This window comes from Nipponia nippon, unplaced genomic scaffold (genome assembly GCF_047370975.1).
Source record: "Nipponia nippon isolate SJK-2023a ecotype South Korea unplaced genomic scaffold, ASM4737097v1 scaffold_10, whole genome shotgun sequence".
NCBI lineage: Eukaryota > Metazoa > Chordata > Aves > Pelecaniformes > Threskiornithidae > Nipponia > Nipponia nippon.
In genome coordinates, this window is record NW_028262291.1 from 20,491,872 (window position 1) to 20,507,353 (window position 15,482).

The 15,482-nt window shown below is 52.2% G+C and overlaps 1 protein-coding gene across 4 annotated transcripts in view; it reads left to right on the forward strand.

Moving 5' to 3' along the window:
• Positions 1 to 2,170: 2,170 nt before the first annotated feature.
• The window catches only part of SLC25A22 (solute carrier family 25 member 22), a 51,800-nt gene continuing 38,488 nt past the window's right edge, over positions 2,171 to 15,482 (forward strand). The window contains exons 1-2 of one of the 4 annotated variants that reach the window (XM_087745855.1): positions 2,217 to 2,307; positions 8,695 to 8,789. The gene's annotated coding sequence lies outside the window, so the exon portion shown is untranslated. Of the gene's footprint in view, positions 2,308 to 2,961; positions 3,081 to 8,694; positions 8,790 to 15,482 lie in introns of those variants that run through there. The other 3 variants (XM_087745853.1, XM_087745857.1, XM_087745856.1) reach the window with 3 other exon arrangements.

The window sequence follows — 15,482 nt, forward strand, 5'->3', positions numbered from 1 at the left end:
CCACAATTTATTAAAACAGAAAGCAATGCAAATGGAGAAGGAAGCTGAAAAACGCAGCCTCGTGAAAGACACTTTCTTTGCCAGCAGACTGAACTTGACCCATGTCCTTGGCAGGGCTAAACCAGCCCATGGCTCCTCTGGCAGCCAGGCTGAAAGCAGCACAGGATTTTGAGACTCATGCAGGGGGAGCTTTGTGACAAGCCAAGCACAAACCTGGTATAATGCTCCCATGTGTGCCATGATGACAACGATGTTGCCTTGTACAGGAGGTCCTGAGCTCTGCTCTTCACCTTGTATCAGATGCAGACATTGCTGCTTTTGAAGCTTCACTTTATTACCAAACGGTTTTAAATCTCTCTTGTGTCTGTCAGAAGAAAAAATTTACGTCTGAGAGCAGAGGAAACCTTGACAACCTGGCACTCATTGAATGCGAACTTTCTTCCTCTGCTTTTTTCTATCCCATCTTAAAGGCTGCCAGAAGAAACAGGTCCTCTGCACCATGCAGGTTACAAAGAGCAGCAGAACCAAAAATAAAAACGGGTGATTGCAGTCCTCTTAAAACTCAGCGCAAAGCTGTACAGCATTAACCTCTTCTTTGCCAGGGGATGGTACTGTCCTACCATCACATCTATGGGATGGCATGTTATGACAAATGTAAAATCTATCCCCCTCAATCCATGCCGAGTTCAGTTCAGCATTTGTCTGAGTTGGTACAGCGGAGTGAAACCCACCAAAGCCTTTGCAAAACAGGGTAGAGCGGGGACCCACCACCACCAAGGAAGGGGGTGGGAAGGAGTTTTGCAGCTGAGGAGTAGGAAGGGGTGACTGCAGCTCCCCCGCGCTCTGTTTCCCTGTTCCCCGAACTGGGGGAGCCCCCGTGTCAGTGCCCGCCAGCGCTTTCCCAAGGACACGGTGGAGACAAGGCTGCGGGGTTGGATAGGCTATGCCAGTGGCTCCCTGCCCACAGCACTTGCATTTTGCTCCTATGATGGATGCCCAACCAATACACATCAAAAAATGGCCGTGGTGCACAAGTCTCCTTCTTTGGTCAGGCACCACCTTTCTGGAGTGAGCTTTGTCACCTCCAGTGTTGTATCCTCTCATGCTTTGCCCAGCCCAGGTTGAAAAGTGCATAAGCTTCTCCCTTTTTCACCTACATCCAACTCATCAGCATTGGCGTCTGATGCTTCACCGACCTCTGGTTTACATCTTCTTCTCACCTTGGGTTACAGGTCCCTGACTGTGATAACAAGCTCCTCTCGTTTTCAGGTGCGTGCACAACCTGATGTTTCTGGGCTGTTCATCATGGCGCCATAGAATCGTCGCTTCTCCCGTGTACACAACGTCCTCATTAGCCTGACACCCTCCACCACCCTTGTAGCTGCTCTTCTTCTTTGTTCATCTCCGGTTCATTGCACAGGCTGCGTACTTGTGCTCTGCTGGCTCCCACGTGCCCTTGGTGCGGAGCTGGTAACCCCACGCCTGCTGCGTCTGTTACAGCGTGGCGCCCGGTGCGCGTCAGCGGTGAGAGATGCTCTTACGGGTGCGTAGCCCTGGAGGTCTTTCCCTCTCTCCTTGGTGGTGTCACGCCTCTGGGTGCCATCCCAAGAGGCTGGCTACTGCTGTCCTCCTCGCCGCCTTGGTTTCCAAAGCCCACTGAAACGGTCTCCGTGGATGTTTTTGTGCGAGGACTCAGGCCCCGTTATGCTCCTGAAACCACGACGGAGCCTAGGAAACCCGAAAGTGATGCCTGCCTGTGGCCTGGAGGCTTTCCAGCGGGGCAGCAGGCAGCACAGCACGGTGACCCAACTGGCCACAACCGGCTTGGTCTTTATTTTGAAGGGAATGACAGATTTATTATTTTTCCCCCCATTTTCGCTTGTCCCCTTGCTCCACCCGTGTGCCGCCTCATCAGGTGGCTGCAACATGGCTGACGGGTGGGGTGAGGGAGAGCGCACCGCGCTCTGCGGTGGGGCGAGGGGTGTTTGCTGTCGGAGGGGAGGGCAGGGCTGCGGGCACGCCGGGACAGCCCCCTCCCTCCGTGGCGCTCATCGCCTGGGGACGCTGCGCCCCGGGGCCGGCCCAGCCCGGGGGAGGCCGCGGCGAGGCCCGGCCGCCCCGGCCCGCGTTGCCATGGCGACGCGGCGGCCGCCCCGGCGGGGAGGGCCCGGCGGCGGCGGCGGATTTTCCTGCGCCGAGCGCGGCCGGAGGGGGCAGAGCTGAGCTGGGCCGGGCCGCGCCGCGCCGAGGAGCTCCGCACCCCACCGGCCTCCGGCCCCGGCGGGAACCCGCCGCCGCTCCGGACCGGTAAGTGCGGGCGCGGCCCCTCCCCGGCCCTCGGGAGGCGCCGCCGGCGGTCCCGGCGCTCCTCCTGCCGCCCGGCTGCGGCTCGCCTCCCCCGGCCTGGCCCCTGCTGCACCGGCCCCTTCGTCTCTCGCCCCGGCGCCTCAGCTCAGGGGTGTGCCGGGCGCCCTTCCTGCGCCGCTGGTCCTTGGGGGTCCGGCCCCTGAGCCCGGGGGCTGCGGGCTCCCCCGCCCCCCCTTGTGCCTCCCTCAGCCCGGGGGCTGCGGGCTCCCCGGGCCCCCCACTTTCCCCCCCTCACCCCAGGGGGGTGTAAGCCCTCCCGGCCCCCCACCTGCTCCCCCCACCCTGGGAAGTGCCGGTCCCCCCATCCACCCCCACATCCCAGGGGGTGGGGGTCCCTCTGCCCGAATTTGGGGCCGGAGGCGGAGGTGCCGGTGTGTCCGAGCCGAGCCTGGGGGAGATGGCCCCCTGCCCCCCGGAGCGGGGGCTGCCCTTGCCCGGCGTCGGGGGCTGCAGCGGCGTCGCCCTTCCTCTGCTTGCCCGCGGCGGGGAGGTGGCGGGTGACACGTGTGCGGTTTCAGCCGTCCCCTTCAGTGCCCCGGAGCTGCCGCTTTTTGTATCGAAGGCCATCTGCACGTTTCTCCGGGGCTTCTGATTTCTGGGATGATTTGTAGGATTGTAGCCTCTGGCCGCCCCACTCACAGGGCAGGGTCCTGCATCTAAGCCCCTCCGAGCTCCTTCCAGGCTCTCCTAAGCCAGATCTGTGCCTCTTTGAGGTAGGTCAAGGTTATTGTGCTCTTCCTCCTGCGGGTGGGGGACACAGAGATGTGCGTAGGCTGTGGGATTTCCTCAGGGTGACCCTGGGAACTGGACCCTAAGCGTCCTCTCCTCTCCTCTCTTGCTGCACTCTCCGGTGCTGCTGAGCTCCTGTGGGGCAAGGGCGCCGTCACAGAGATTGGATTTTCCAGTGTCCTGGGCCTCTCTCCTGCAGGGCTTCTCACCTTTTAGTTTCTACACCTTGCTAGGCTGTCAGAGTAACATCAGAGCAGGATCCCAGCTATATTTATTTGGCCTAATATCTTTTAGATATTAGGTGTTCACAGTTAAAGACTGGGTGTTTTTACCGTAGCACGTTCATCTCCAAGAGTCTCGCTGCTCTTAGGATCTAACCTCTTGTGCGTGGCTGCTGCTGTTGGGATTGTATCTGCAGTGATTTTGATCACTGCAAGTCACTGTGGCTTTGCCTCTCAAGAACTGGCTTCTTGGCAATGGCAGGCAAAAGGCAATCACACTAGAGTGGTACTCAGCTGATAACGATGTATCGTGTGGGACTCGGATGGCGGTTGTCTTCTTGTCCTCGGCTTGTGTTTCGTTTTCCAGGCTGTTATAAATGAAGATATAGATGAGGTCTAAGGAGGAGTTACTTTAACCTCTTCACCAGAAAATAAACACCAGTATTTAATGAAGATTTACCCCTTTGAATGTCTTGCCTGTAGGATTTTTAACTGTGCACTACTACTTCTTCTTGTCATTCACACAGATACAATTTTTTTCCTGGTGCTGTGCCCTTGGGCTCATTTGTTCGCTGAGTGCCTGTCGTAGTAAGGAGCGTTATGTTTTGAGGGCGAAGGTGATCAGTGGCAGAGACGGATGGCCGAGTTGGAACAGGGAGCAAATCTGTGTTATAAATTGGAGTCTGGCACTGCTCTGAAGGAAAGTCTGCAGTCTTGTTTGATGCCCAGCAATCTTGTTAATGTCTTACTAAATGCCAGGGCCCTAGAAGATCCTCCTGCTGCCGTTTTAAGAAGGGGTAGTGTGCTGTATTGAGTTACTAGGAGGTAGAAATCACTGACAGCCTGACAGGGCCATTGCTTCCCTTTCCCTGCCAAGACTTAAGTTAGTGAGTCAGATGGGGAAATATCTACCTGGCTGGCCAAAGCGACAGCAGCACGTACGTGTGGAAGCAGCCCCCCTGCTCGCTTGCGTGTCACTTTTTGTGTTGTAGACCTCTAGCAAGGCAAAGGTGTGATGGAGAGAAGGGACCGAGATATAGCGGCAAGGGTTTGGTGTGCCTTGAAGCCTGGGAGCTGTCAGGATTTGGAGCTGTGCTCTGATGAGGGTGTTATAATGGGGAAAGCCTTGCTTAGGAGCTGTAAGCGTTTCATGTGCCTATACAGCTGTTCTTGCGTAACTGTTGTCATGCTGAGAATTGTAGGAGGGAAAGATTTTTCTGGAGTAGGGCAGCAGTGTTTTTAGGTGGGAAAACATTGTGCTGTGTTTAGCTAGAGTAAAACACATCTAGATCCAGCATCCCTGACTGGCAGCCCAGTTTTGCAGATTCCCCTAAGAACAGGTTTTCCATGAGGGGTAAAGCCCAATCTAGGGAACACCCTCATTGCAGTGTATGTGATGACCGTGCAATGCTGTGAAAATAGTTAATTTTCCCTGGCACTCTGGGTTTTATCTGAATAATCTGCAGCCAAGAGGCTGTAAGAGGAGTGACTGATGAGTTGCTCCATCTCCAGTCCTCCAAAGGGCTGGGCTTTGGGTTTGCTGCTGGACTGGGAGTTACTTGTTTTACAGATGCTGGCAAACCTCTGGATTCTGTTTCACCCCCCCTGTGGAAATAAAACGCTCTTGGAGGGTCATTGCCAAATTCACAGTAGCTGCTGGAAGGTGCTATGTCCTTGTGAAATTTGGGAGGTGAAAGGCTTGCATGGCAAGAAGAAAAGTTTAGCAGCATTGAATGTAGCCATGGAGGGACTTGCGTCCCTCCCTTGGTGCGGTCTCACAGCACGTCCGCCTTGTTTCAGCGTGATGATTTCTTTTGTCACTTGATCCCTGGGCTCACTTGGGGGCAGGGAACTGCGGATGTTTTGCACTGCCAACTTTCCAGTGCCAGCAAGATGCCCTGCGCAGGGTGTATCTCTTAATGGGCTGTTTCTATCTGCCTAAAGTCATATTGTGCTGCCAGAACAACATAAAAAAATCTTTGAACTAGGCCCCAAGGGGAAAGGAGAAGGGGTGGAAAATGCAAAATATTTTTGTTCGGTTGTTAGGAGATCCTGTGCTGGGGATATGATGCATAACCAAACCAGGTTTGGAATGGCTGGGACAAATGAGTTTCCTTGTGATCCTGGGTGCTGCAGTTCATGTGTATTATGGTAGGATGCTGATGCCCTAAGAAGGGAGTTTTTGCAGTTTCCCCTTTTCTAGGCTGTGGCAGAAGAGAGAGGTGTTTCTCCTAAGCCTGCCTTGTTCCTGGCTGTCCTTTTTCAGAATGGTTTTTTTTTTTTTCCCTGGTTTTTTTTTTTGTTGTTTGTTTGGTTGGTTTTGTTTTTCCCCAGAATGAAGTTTCTACACAGCTGCTGGCAGGTCAGCAGTGTCCCAGAGCTGTGCCCCTTGGCCCTTGACTGGAGTAAATTGATGTAGCTCTGGCAGAGGCAGCAGAGCAAATTGGGTTTGCACCAGCTGAGGTTGGGCCATCATGTGGGAGCCCTCGAGCTACAGGAAGAGCCTGGGCACACAGCCTCTTTAGCCTGTCACTTACAAGTTTGTTACCATCCTGTTAGGCTTCCAGTTGGACACACTTATATCCCAGCTGCCTCTGCTCCTCTGTTTAACTCTGCAATACTGTGTAAGGACAAGTCCCTGCGCTGCTCCTTCAACAGCAGCGTTGCAGGATGGGGAAGGATCTGCTAGGTCACAGCATCCTGCCTTCTGCTACTGCAGGTACATAAGGACTGGTTATTGTTCCTCTTACATCTGTATATGCATTCACCTAAATCCTTAACCATGTTTTCAGAAAATGCAAAAGCCTGCTTTGATGCCCATGTTTGCACATTTGGGCTTTCTTAGAAGTACCCAAACATCTGCACTATCAGAAAGTTAGGAGAGTTGAAATTATCAATTACTTGTCATGGCAAACGAGCTATGGATGCTGCCTATGCGAGCCAGTGCATCATTTTTATTTTTTACTCTTGAGCATATCATACACACTGTGTATGTTTCCTTGTGCGTTTCTCATAAATGGCTGCATGGGCTCTAGCCTTGCTGGAGCTGGTTGCCTTGTCTGTCTGCAGTGAGAGAGCGGGGTGTGACTGCAAGCACCTCCTCTTCTCCTCGGCTGAAGAGGTGCCTGAGGTCTAACAGGACAGCATGTTTTGGCTTTCCTGGCACCGTGATTTGATGAAGCATTCCTTCTTCGGCAAGGCTGAGTCCTCTGGCCGGTGCCCCATAGGAGCGGGGACCATCATTTGGCCATATCCCGCTAACAGCTCGGCAGGTTGATAGAGCTAACACTGTGTTGTTCCAGCTAATCCGAACAGCAGATAAATAATTTTTTCCTGTCCTCTTCTGTTTGCCTTCCAGCACAAAGCGGCAAGGAGGAGGTGGATTGAGCTGTCCAATGCAAAACTGGGTGTTGCTTTAACCTTGCAGTATTGATTGCCGGGTAGTCCCAGTTGTTGTGAAGATAAAGTAACAGAGGGTACAAAAGCTTTAGAAAACAAGGCAAAACCCCAGACAAACCCAATGAAAGGACCTTGTCACTCTGGCTGGTTTGGATTTCTGTCTGGCAGTTTCCTCTTACACATCTGCAAATATGAAAGCTTTGAATACTTGCTCTCTTAGGAGGGCGGCCCACATGGAGATTATTTGCTTGGGGAAGGGAAAGGGACCTAGGCAGCAATGCTTGTTCTGTGTCGGGAGAAATGTTTATTTAATTTGTGGGGTCCCTGTTGATCTTGATTTAATGTAGCCTGTGGTGAGCTTCTCACAGGAATGCAGCGTTACGTTTATTTTGTTAAACTGTTTCATAACTGGTTCTTGTTCTCATTTTGGTGGTGCTGTTGTGGGTGGGTGGCTGTGCCTTGTCAAACCTCCCTCTGCCCTGCTCCTTCCTTTGGTGCTGATCCTGGTGTGTGGCTTATCAGGAGAGCTGTCTGGATTTTTTTCTTTCCTGGGTCTGCAGCATTTATTCAGAGGCCAGGAGGAGAGAGGTTGGTTTTGATCCAGCTGAGTTTCCCAGAATGGCATGAATTTGAGCAGCTGGAGATGCCTGAAGTCCCATCAAAGACTGTGCCTGTCCCACCTGGAGTTTGGCTCCATGGTTGGGGCTCATGCTTTCAATTTAAAGGCTGTCCCAGCTATGAAGAGTTTCATGGACAAAGTGGGGAGAGGGAAGGAGAAGGAAAACTTACCCTCTTATACACGACAGCGGTGCTGCTGCACTGAGTGACTGTCTTGGAGTAGGCCTTTGGGAAGAGAGAAGGTGTGTGCTTTTCTTTTTTAATTAGAGCACAAAGATATGGGACTTTCAGCAGGGCATTTTAGTAGGAGAGAGATGCTGTGTGGGTGGGCTCTTAGTTTGGCTCAAGCCAGAAGCCAGTCCACTAGCCATGATCCTTCATTTCTGAATTCAACCGCCACTTCCAGTGAATCCTTTTTGCGTTGGCAAGGGGCTGTGCTCTGTGATGTGAGAGCTCCTAGCCAGGGCGAGCACTGGCTTTGCGTGGATAAACGCCTGGAAGGAGGCGGTAGCATGTGGTGTGCTTAGTCTGGACCAGCACATCTGTCATTTCTGTTGCTGCCGAGTACTGCGTCCTTGTCACTGCGGTGTCTGACCCCTTACTGCCTTTAATGGGTGTGCTGCCTGCGCGCCTCGGCAAAGGAGGCAAGGGCAGTTCCTTGTTGCTCGCCAGGTAGGGCGGGATGAAACACCTTCTCCAAGGCCACGTGCAGACTGGGAGCTTGTTTGGCGCCCTGTTCAGTGCTGTGGTCTTTGCTCTGTGATAGTTAGGGATTTATAAAAAAAAAAAGAAAAAAGAAGGAAGCATGCTTTAGGGACAGGATATGTCAGGGGCTAACTGTGAATTTCAGTACTGCTTTCTCCTTTGCCACAGATTCAGAGCACAACCTTGGATAAGCAGTAAAATGTCTGTCTCTGACCCTGTCCCCTACAATCAAATAGGGACAGCAGCACTTCCAGAGTTTTGCCACTTGTACCCAATAGCAGTGGCAGCTGTTGCAGAAGGTATGATCTCATGTAGTAAATGGTCTTTCCTTCTGGGTGCTTCATTTTCCTTTTTCATATTGTGTTGGCTTTCTCAAGGATGGGGGTAGCTTCCTTTTCCATGCCCTGCATAAGCTGGGCTCTTCTCTGTAAGGCAACAGGAGCACTCGTTGGTTCATCTCATCCTTTGGGAGCAGCTGTTGTTTATGAAGGCTGTTTTCTAAGGGTAGTAGTTCTTTTAAAGGACATAAACCACATGTGTTGGCCTGACCCCCTTCCCCTGAACTGTGCCGCTTGCTTTGTTAGCAGCTACATGTGTGCATGACCTGAGCAGCTGTTGTCTTTTTGATGCCCCCCCCCCCCTTTTTTTTTTTCAGAAACTTACAATGAAGATTTGTTGGTGTCCCACTCTGGTTCTTCGAAACTAATGGAGAGCTTGAAGGAAATAGCTTGGATGCTGAAGCGATAAGTGGTACAGAAATGCCAGACGCTATATAAACAACTAAACTCAGCCCCCGGCCCTTCCTGAAAGAGGGATGATTTACAGAAATACTTCAACAGATGGTCTGAATTTGGGTTTGGAAACGGGGCAAGAAATGCCAGGCTGCTGCCGAGCTGTGTGTGGGTGTGTGCCTGAGTGTGCTGTGCGGTGTGCTGCCTGCCAGCACGCTCCCGGGCAGGCTGAGCAGACTGCTCCCGCAGCTTCTACGTGTTCGGGAGGCATCTGCACACCGCTGACTCAGTCTCTGTGGCTCTGCCACGTCCCTGGTGTGGAGTGAGCTCCCGCTTCTCCTGCAGTGGGGTTTGGCTGTGCCCGCTTGCTGGGCTGTGCTGGTGGAGGTGAGCCATGGCCAGTTCGCAGAGGCATGGGGTCAGCTTGTGGGAGAGAGGCTGCGGAGCTGCAGTGCAGCTTGTGAGATGTTGCTTGGCATGCGGGTGAGATTGCGGGAAGGTCGCGGTGTGATCTGACACTGGGTTGTCTCTCGCACTGGTGCGGTTACCTGGACCTGTGACAGTGCAAATTGAGGTGGTCTGGAACTGGAAGCAAACAAATCAGCTGTGGCAAAGGGCATGTGCAGTCTGGACACACCTGTGCATATGCGTGAGCTGACAAACTTGCCTGAAAGGACATGGGATGGGAGAGGGTTTACATGTCATGGTCAGGGACCCTGATGAACTCTGTCAGAGCTGGCTGCTGTGGCCACCGTCCCTTCTCCCTCTCCCCTGATGAGGTTACTGCTCTTGCAGGGGAAGGAGAACATGTTTTCCCCAGCTGGTACCAGACCTGGGGTCCCGACACCCACTGTGGCAGCAGCAGAGTGCTGCGCCACCTCTTGTGTGGGCTCTGCCACGGGGCAGGCAGGTTCCCATGTCAGGAGCCACAGCTGGCACTGATGGGAATTGTGGATTGAAGCCCAGAAGTACTTGTCCAAGGACCTCTGGAGCAGAGCAGTGTGTCTGGTTCCTGCATTGCCAAACCGTTGGTAGTCTCCCAATGCAACGTGGCTGTTACACTGCTCGCTGGCATGACAGTTTGTTGTGTCTAATGCTATTTGCCGTTCCTGCCATGCGCTCCTTGGCGAGACAGTGTTGGTTGGTAGTTAGAGCAGGGCCATGAGGTGTGCTTCAGGGGTAATTTTTTTTGGCAAACTTTCTGAAAACAGGTCTGATTCTTAAGCAATGCAATCTTAAGCAATCACTTTGAGGATGCTTACTGCGTCAGGTAAATTCTTGTGGATACATCTGGCAGGTCCGCATTGCTCTGCACATGCGGAGTAGCCAGGTAAGACATTTAATGTCTAGAGAATGACTTTCCAAGTTCAACTTATTGCACTTTTTTTCTCTCACTCTTTTTCCTTTCTTGTGTTACCCATCTCCTTTTGCATTATTTAGGTGAGCAGGACTGCATGCGTTTTCATTTGCCTGTAGCCTCCTAAATATATTGTCTCACTGCTGGGAACACCTGAATTATGCCACAGACTCCCGAGCTGTCAGGCAGTGGTTGCATTCCCCTTGACAACTCCCCCGCTTGTCACGGAGCACGTATGAGTTTCCCTGGAAGAGCTGCTAACCTCTTTAGGAGCAATGTGACCAGTGTGGGGCCACTGACGTGCATTCAGCAAGGAATCATTTTGCTGTCACCTGAACAGCTTTGGCGTAAGCAAACAGCTGAGGTAGGAGGAGGGAAATGCAGTTTGTGATGCAGGGGCGGAGCACGTGTGTTCATGTACCCCCACAGCAAAGGGACTGGCAGCAGCAGTGTCCTGTATTGGCATTCCTGTGGCTGAGAGGCAAAGAATATTGATTAATGTGACATTTAACTGGCATTTCTTCTAGTGTACTGGGAGCATTAGTGAAATTCTGCCTTCAGCGGTGGGAAGTAATGAGATAAGCTACCTTCCTTGGAAAGGTCTCTACCTGCTGTTGCAAAGCATTTGGGAGGCTGGGAGATGTCCTTTTGCTTTCCTGTCTACTCTTCGTGTCTGTCTCTTGTACAAAAGGCACCTGAAATACAGTTTCGGCTCTAGCGAGCAGCTGAGCTTGCAGCCTGTACACCAGTGTTTGCATGCTTGCGTGGTGGCTCCTGCTTGATGCTTCTCTCTCACCTTGCCTTAGGTGGAGCACAGCTCCTAACTCCAGAGGGTGACACAGAAGGGTTTACGTCCTTTCAGACCCTGGGGTCCTGTTCCATTAACCTACGATATTTTAGTGTTGGCACCCACATTGGTGGCTGGCTCTCTCAGGACACTGTGACGTTGCTACAGGGGCAGGGTGTGGGGTTTGCTGGATGCATTGCTGTTCCAGCGAGGCTTGCGCAGTCCCACTTTGGGACTCAAAGTGACAGCTATCAGTTGACGTATGGCCCTGGAGGGCTCTGGATTTCTAGGTCTTTTAAAGCATTTTGTTCAGGGCCTAGAAGCCGTTATCTCCCAGGCTTCCCTGGAGGGATTCTTGTTCTGTTTTATTGTTGTTTATTGGGTTTTTTCCAGTGCACACAGCAGTCAGGCTGCAGGCTGCTGCTGAGAGGGGCAGCCATGCTTTGCACTCCTGCCTCTCTCTTTTTGTGCTGGCACAAGCATTTGTGTGTTCACAGCTACGCATTGACCTGAGAATAGGCCTGGTCTGAAATTAGTTCCTCTAGTTGCTGGGGGAAGGAAGAGCTCTCTCCTTTTTGGCAGTAGCCTGAAGGTGTGCTGGGCTAGTGGTTGAGTAACCACAGCCTCTGCTGGGAAAGAGAATCACGTGGCTTGAGAGATGCACTTTCCAGGGGCTAAAAATCCCTAGTATGCTTTCCTTTGTGAAAATATTTGCATCTTCTCTGCCAACCCACTGTCAAGACTGCATCAAGCCTGTACCAGTGCCTCTTTGTGCAGGACAAAGTACATTGTACTACCCTTCTGTAGCCCTGGGTCTTACCTGGTGCCTGATTGTAGATCCTTTCTTTGAGGGTGGCAGTCGGCATCATGTCTTTAAAACACCCTGCAATTCATGTGGCGTAGTCCTTGGTGCCAGAGAAAGGTGGTTGCTTTCCAGGCCTCCCGGGGATGGCCCTGTGTACCACCAGATGCACGTGGCACGGGAAGATGTGGGAACAGAGGGGAAAAACCCCACGCATTTGCTTTGCTCTGGCACAGTCCCCTAGTGTTCACAGGAACAAGCGCATGCTTCAGAAAGTGCTCGGTGAGCACGTGTCCTTGGAGATGCAAAGAAATACGACTTCCTCTCCTCTTCCTCTTCCTCTTCCTCTTCCTCTCTTGCCTGCCAGGAGGTGGTGGCAGTGCCTAGCAGACACCCTTGGTGTGAGCGCAGCTGATGCCGAGGAAGGCTTCTCACCAGGGGTAGCAGAGGTGAGGGGTCTGGTTACCCCTGGGCTGGGGAGACAGGAGGCTCCTCTCTGAGTGTATCTGAACCTTGCTGGGATTGTGCGTCTCTCTTTCCTGCTGTCCTTTTGCTTCTCCCTGCCACAGTCTGTCCCTTCCCCTTCCCGTTTCTGAAGGCTCTGTTCCTATTTTGACATGGGAGGTGAAGATGGTCCCGCCCGCCTGCCCCCATTGCCAGATAGGTTTAGGGAGCCAGCTGGGATTGCCTAACTTGGTTAAGCTCACTCTACAGCATGAGTACAGCTTCTGTGCGCTGCTTGTCTGGCCGAGCTGTCCCCGGCTGACTTTGGGGACATGGAGGAGACAGGTCTGCGTGATGAGCGCTGCATGGCAGGATGCTAGGTGACTTGCAGCCCCCGGTGCTGCTCTGTGGCTGGAGGCTGCTGGTGCCACGTGGTCCCTGTGGGAAAGGGGCTGCCTGCAGGGTCCCAGCCTCACGGTCCCAAAGCAGCAGGGGCTGCAATCCTGAGGCTTGCAATGTGCTCGGGACACAGGGGTAGGAAGGGACAAGCCGGCTGGCCCTTTGGAGAGGGGATCCCGTGTCTGTCGTTGCACCGAGGGCTGGGTGAACGAGCAAGCCTTTTTACATGCTAACCAGGCAGCTGGGTTGAGTGAGGCATAGGGTGCAAGCTGCAGTGCTCCTATGCTTCTCCTTTGAAAGCCATGTCAAGGCAAGTACTTTACGCTCTCGCGCAGCTATTATGAAGGAGCCTGGGTTTGCTGCACCCTTCTCTCCCTTTGCCCTCAGGGCACGCTGGGCTTGTTTGAATTAATGTAATTAGCACATGCCTTATTAGCTCACTAAGGCATAAAGAACTCATGTATATTTGTAGCCAGCTTAAGCAACCCCTATTAATTTAATAAGTGTCCTCCTCAGTGGATGGCAACAGTTAATCGCTGGTGGTGACTCAGGATCAGCCAGTATGGAGGCAATTTGGGCAAGGTGTATATGTGTGTGGTTCTCTTTTATTGTGTTGTATTTTTATTAATGAGCAGAGCTGTGAAGGGAATTAGCAGCAGACGCAGTAGATGGAAGGAAGCTTTCAGTGCTGGCTTGCTAAACAGCCAGCTGTGGGTATTTCCTATGCTCTACGCTGTCTGTAGAATGAATCGGCGTGATATGACACAGACTGGGAGGTGGAAATACACAGAAATAAACTTTAGCAACCCATGCTTGAACTCTGCTCCAATTGGGTTATGAACTAGGTACTGATAGTAATTTTGCTTCGTTGCCTACCTTATTTCCCCTTGGTGAATCCTGGGGCAGAGGAAGTGGCTGGTGTATGCTGGCGCTGCTCATAACTGAGACTGCAAAAAGGCAAAGTTCTCGTGAAAGGACAAAAAGTAGTTGCAAGCAATTTCATTCCCTGCAGTGCTGTGGTCCTCAGTCCCTTTTGCTGGTCAGGGTCTTGCCACGCACAGAGCTTAGCTAGGTCCTGCAGGATGCTGCCAGGATGCTTGTCACCAGGTTGGTTTTTTTGTTTGGATTTTTTTTTTTTTCAGAAGATGCAGGTTATGAAGGGGTGAATGCCAGTTTGTGCTCCACCACCCTGGAGTGATGCAGCCTGTGAGTCCAGGATGGTGGCATGTGTCTCTGTTCCTGTAGTCCTGTATGTGGGATAGTAAGGTCCTGTACTGCTTCTAAAACCAGTGACTTAAGCATTTTGGGGTCTCCTGTCAGCCAAGATGCATGCAAAGGAGGCTTCCTGCATTTCTTCTCTTCTTCACTTTCCCACAATGATCATGGGTCATGTTCTTTGAGGTGAGCTTGAGCTGGAAGAAGGAGCAGGAGGAGTGCTGGAAAGCAGCTGATGTGCTTGCCCAGTCTTGGTCAGGTTTTCTGTAAGCAGCTGTTGCAGTGAGATGCAGGTATCCTGCCTGATCCCCTTCCCTCTTTTTACTTTTCTCATTTGCTGTTTCTCCTCCTTGCCAAGTAAGGTTGGGCTGTCAAGGCTTGAACTGTTCCTGGTCATCATGAGCTTGTGCAGGAGCATCATTGACAAGATGAGACTGTTACAGGCAGATGGACAAGGAAAACCCATGCAATTGGACAGAAGTGTGTATGTGCTTGTAATAATGTGCCCTCTCACTGCAGCTGGTGGGGGACCAAGTCCCCAGGCTCCAGCAGAGACAATGAGCTCTTCTGGCTCGCATCTGCTGAGGACCTGGCTCTCCTGGGAGGCATGGCAGGAAAATAGAAGTGCCTCTGATATCTCCGTGGAGTGATAGGGGATGCACACAAGTCTGTCTGCAGCAGGTTGGAGCAGATAAATTTATTTCTGCTTCCTTAGAGCCTGTTCCCAGGACAGCCCAATGCTTTGAAGGTATTGCAAGTAGTGGGGTAGGAGCTGCGATGGTATACGTTGTACTGGTGGTATGGAGGTACCCATATGCAGCTCCTAATGGGTTTGTCGCAGGGAAAAAAAAAATCAAAAATGCAAAAGTCTGCAGGAAGAGAAATGGTTGCTGGGGTACCTTGGATGCTGGCTGGAGGTGGTGATTTCCCCTCCCCGCCCTTTTTTTCTGTTCTCTCTCTGTTTCAGGGGCAGGAAGGGGCACTGCTTGGCTTGGTGTGCACGAGGCTTTCTGTGCAGGATCAGAGCAGCCTGCTGGCTCATAGCTGTGGGTCACTTGGTACACACTGAGACGGGGGGGCATTTTCCAGACTAGCTTTTTTAGCCAGTGAGGACTTTTTTTTTTTTTCCCCTTTCTCTTCCCTCTGTTCCCTGGCTTGGATGAGTTTGGAGAAGGAAGGAGCAGTCTTGACCTGGTGGAGTTTAACCCAACGGCGTCATTGGTCTTCCCTCGTGTTGCGCTATAGGAGCAGCCATGTGTCAGAGCCGGCTCAGCAGGCTCCTTGGTGGCTGCTGGGCTGGAAGGAATGGGGCTTAATTTATAGCCCTGGAGTAGCTGAAGTTGGGGCTATTTCTGGCACGCGTATTGTTCAACATGTGCCTGCAGGAACACAATGTAGGGGAAACAAACTTGGATTTGTGGGTTGTTTTTCTTTCTTCTCAAAAGAAAGAAAAGTTTGTATTTTCCCCCACTTCCAAGGAGAAAAAGCCTTTGTAGGGCTGGATGCAGCATTCTTAGAAAAAAACCATACTCATCTTGTGACATAAAGGTGGTGGTTGTCCATAACAGTCAGTCCTTGACACAGCTGCTGCCAAGCTCTCTGACTTGTGGGCTGTCATCAGGGTCCTGGAGGCCTTGAATTACATCACATCCATCCTATGCGCTCCACGCTAGCCCCAAGGCAGGACCACCAGCTCTCAGCAGGGGGT